The sequence below is a fragment of the Elephantulus edwardii genome, unplaced genomic scaffold (assembly GCF_000299155.1).
Source record: "Elephantulus edwardii isolate Elephantulus edwardi_28Jun2011 unplaced genomic scaffold, EleEdw1.0 scaffold00009, whole genome shotgun sequence".
In the NCBI taxonomy this organism is placed as follows: Eukaryota; Metazoa; Chordata; class Mammalia; order Macroscelidea; family Macroscelididae; genus Elephantulus; species Elephantulus edwardii.
Window position 1 is genome coordinate 5,513,367 of NW_006399759.1, and position 4,431 is coordinate 5,517,797.

At 42.9% G+C, this 4,431-nt stretch overlaps 1 pseudogene; it reads left to right on the forward strand.

Moving 5' to 3' along the window:
- Window positions 1-4,175, forward strand: part of LOC102857578 — a 55,854-nt pseudogene extending 51,679 nt beyond the window's left edge.
- Window positions 4,176-4,431: the final 256 nt, after the last annotated feature.

Sequence of the window (4,431 nt, forward strand, 5' to 3'; positions counted from 1 at the left end):
CAGCAGAGCATCCGGTGGATTTGAACTGTGCACCTCTGGGATTGCAGTGCAGCTTCTTACCACCAGGCCACCAGAGCTCGCCCAAGCAAGTTTTTAAAAACAGATTTCTGCCAAAAGGAGAGCTGGATAATTAGATAGATAGATAATAGATCCTTTTTTAAAATATGGATTTTATGGAAAGGAGTGTGTAAGGCATAAATCCGGTCTCCATACCTTTTCAATCTATACACAGAACAGATCATTTGGGAAGCTGGACTTTATGAGGAGGACCTAGCAATGAAAGGACATTTATGTCTTCCTGCTTGGGGGATATGGATCTGTAATTTCTCTAAGAGAAGTAAAACTTTGCCAATGAAAGGGAACAGTGATCTTTATGTGCACTGGAAGCATCACTGGTCTTGCTGGGTACAGAATGTAGGGGGCGCATATTAGGAACCAAACCAGTGCTAGCATTCAAATGAGTTCAAGATTGATTTCCATTTATGCTGTACAAGATACAGACAGGATTGGCAACCTCCTCCTGGACCATTAACTGCCTCTGAAAACGTACTGGAGGGTCAGCTATGGGTCAGTGCTGAGTGCACAGTACACAACAAGAAGTCCGGGAGGAAGCTTGATTGAAGATTTGAGGGAAACAACATAGGCAGGGAGGAGAACAAACCTCATCTGCTAGCATCTGGAGCTGATTGCTTCTTGCAGAGGGAGAGGGACAATGTGGCTGGTGTAACTGACAAACGGTCAACCATCAACTGACAAAGAGGACCGTTACTCTGAGAGGGCCTGTGATAGGTTCTCTGAGAGGGACTGTGTGATTCTCTAACTGGGAAAGTCCTGCTTTCAGAAGGACTGCATCTTCTCTCTGGGGAACTGTGTGATTCCTCTCAAGAGGAACTGCTATAATGATTTCCTTCCTTGGAAAGTTACTGTTTGGGTCCTCTTCAGAGATTAACTATGTAGGGTTCTTTCTCTAGCCTGAACTCTGGGTCCTGGTTTTGGTAAGTCCTTAAGTTCCTGGTTGGAGATTTCCATCTGGTGGTTTTCTTCAGCTCTGATCCTGTCATTTCAAACTGTACTCAAAGCTGTCTAAAGTGGTTTGAAAAGTGACATCTTTTGAGAAAGCTATAGACTTAGGCTCCACAATCAACATTCTTGTCACCGGCAGGCAGGAAACTAGAGACAAATTGCACTAGCAAAGTCTGGTGTCAGAGACCTCTCCAAAGTGCTGAAGAGCAACAATGTCATTCTGTAGACAAAGGTGTGCTTGATACAGGCCATGGTCTTTGCAATTACTTGCTATGCATCAGAGAGCTGGACAATGTACTAAGGATAATAGGAGAACTGATGCCTTTGAGCTGTGGTGTTGGAGAAGCGTATTGAACATAGCATGGATTGCTAAGAGAACAAACCGATTAGACCTGGAGAGGCTGAAACCAGGCTGCTCCTTGGAGGCAAGGATTCTGAAGTTTCGTCTGACACGCTTTGGACATGCTGCAAGGAGGGATGTCATGCATGGGAGGATGGAGGGACAGCGCAGGAGAGGAAGACACTCAATGAGATGGATTGACTCAGTGACTGGGGTAATTGAGATAGGTGTGCTGGAGACAATGAGATTGGCACAAGATAGAGCAGGGTTTAGGGCTGTTGTACATAGGGTCACTATGAGTAGCATGATTTTACTAGCTATGGTCCTGGGATGAATTCTGCTGTTTTGAAATCTTGGGTTGTTGAACCTGGAGTCAATGTCACAGATTTGATATTTTCTTTTTGAGGCCTTGAGGCTATTTCCATATATTCCAGACCCTCTATGGTCAGTCCCTCAGAGACCAAGCCTGAGATCCTTCTATTAACAGAGATAGTTCAAGAGTTAATTCCACATATTTCAAATCTTGCAGAAGGGGTTCTGATTTCTCATCTTATATCTTTGGACGTAAAGTCATATCCAGAAATCCTTTTTCTGAATATGGTGCTACTGAGGTTGTTTGTTGTCTGGGTTTTCTTTTTTCAACTTAGTGTAATGTCAACCCCACAGTTTCATATCCTGATTTCAAGGTTTTCTCTGAAGAGTCATTAACTCTTATCTCTGAAGATTCATTAACTTGAAGACATGGCCTTAGAGTCAGGCATTCCTAGAAATTTGACCACTTCAGTTATTGGTTTTGGTTTAAATGGTACTTGGGACAAAGCCTCAGAAGTCAGTCTAACAATTTCTGTCTGTTGGCAGTCTGGTCCTGAGATGTCCCTGAAACGTTTTGAAGCTGTGTCCCAGGAATCATCTGCAGTTTCCATGTCTTGCTTTACAATCAGCTTTCCAGGTTCCTCTTTTTGTGGCCAAATCTCAGGAGCTAACCCGCTACATTCTACCATTTGAGGAGTTAATTGTGCAGTTTTCACATCCTCTAGCAAAGGTACTGGGGTTGGTTTTCTCAGATAGGATCTCATAAGAGAAAAAGTCTCATAAAAAAAAAAGGGGTTTTTTTCTTCCTTCACAGAATCATATCTTGCTATATGTTCTGAGGGTCAATTCCATAGTATAAAACTTTGAAACTCTAGTGGTATAGTCAACCTTGCAACTGTGAATTGGGGATCATTTGTACATATTTCTTACTTTGTATTTGCGTGCAGCTCTGCAGATAATGCTGTTGTTGTTAAGTGCCGTCGAGTCGCAGGCTACTCATAGCGAACTTATGAAGGAGAGTCCTCAACACTCTGCAGATATTAGACTTAGAAATTTTGTGCCCATGGTCAACTGTATATATTTCACACCTTGAAGCTGAAGCTTCAAAGTTATTTTGTGGAGACAAACTCCTCAGGTTTTACCTCTTGCAGTTGTAGTTCTGGGGCCAATTCTGTAGTTTCCACAGGTGGGATCAGCTTTCAGTATTCTACACTTTGTGAAAACCTCAGATTTCATACAACTTTGGTCCCAAGGTCAGGGTCTCAGATTTAAATTTTCCAACCCTGGGAACAACTTCATGCTACCTTTACTCTTACATTGTGGCATTTGCTCAGCCTCTTATACTTTACACCTTGAAGGAGTGGTGCAGTATTCATTACTGCAGATTCTGTCTCTTGTTATAGTGATTTTTACTCATTCTCACGGGTCCTATATGACTTGGTGACCCTGAGATTATCTCTAAAGACTCATTATTTGATGATGTGACAATTACAGCCTTTCAGGTTTCTTCATAGGAGTCATGTGTCAGAGGCCAGCTGCTTTGTTTGGTGATAGAATATCTGAATATCCTGGGATTTGATGCCATAGGATCAACTTCGATGGTTTCATGATTTAATGAGGTGGTCTTGGATTGAATGAAGCAGAGTCTGTGTCTTGATAACATGGTTGTAAAACCATCCACACAGATCCTAGCACTTGAATAGATGACCTAGAAGTCCAGTCAAGGTATTCAGGGACTTGAAATATTGGCCTTGGATTCAAGACAATTTTTAACTGCCGTTTTGTCATCACCCCATGAGTGATTCCAATACTATTGGAGACTGTGTGGCTTGACTTTGGAGTGGTCCCTACTAGTCTCTTGAATTTAAGGGAAAGCCTTGGAGGTAAACCCAGACATGCAATTAAGGGTCTGGAGCCAACAATTTCAGGGTCATCCCAATGTTTGTAAGTCCTTAACTGTGAAATTATTGGGTCTACCCATTTAATCCAGATTCTACTCCAGTGTTCACAATGAAAGTCTTGTGGATTTTGTTTTGGTATTTTGCTCAGCATTTTAATGAAATTGGCTTCTGTTTCTCCTCAGGATAACCTGTCCCTTTTACTCCTGGCGTAAAGGCACCTGGAAAGTGCTAGTAATTCTTTTAACTCCTCTATGGGCTTGATCTGAGTCCTGACTGCCCCTATTTCAACTGCTGAGTGGATACCCTTCTCCAGGGCTTTCTCCCTCTTGCCTTTGCTGACCTTCCGAATAACACCAGTCCTTGCCTCATGCAATGTCTTTCTAGTTTTCTACAGGAACGGATGAGGGCTTTTGCCAACCACACAGTCCATCAACTCCTCGTATTACCGACTGAGTGCCAACCATGACCCTCCACCATCACACCTACAGACTCTGCTGCTTAAAATAAACAGCCTTTCCCCCTTCCTTTAGATCGTCATCCCCATCCAGCAGGAAGCAGTTACAGAAGAGAACCTCAACGCCCCCATTCAACATTCATAAAAGGCTGGAATATTAGATCGGCAGAGCTCTTTCCTTCCTTTCCCAGAAATGGCTACTGCAAGAATCCAATCACAGGAAGCAACTGCTGTGCTTTTTCTGTCAAGGATGGGAAACTACCCTACTCCCTACTCCCTTTCCCAGAAATAGTTAACTGGGACCCCAGTCCACTTTCCTATCTTGTAGAAAACATCTGTGAGCATCCATTTCCCCAAGTTCCTTGTAAGAGAATATAAAACACTTCTCTAACTTTGAGTGG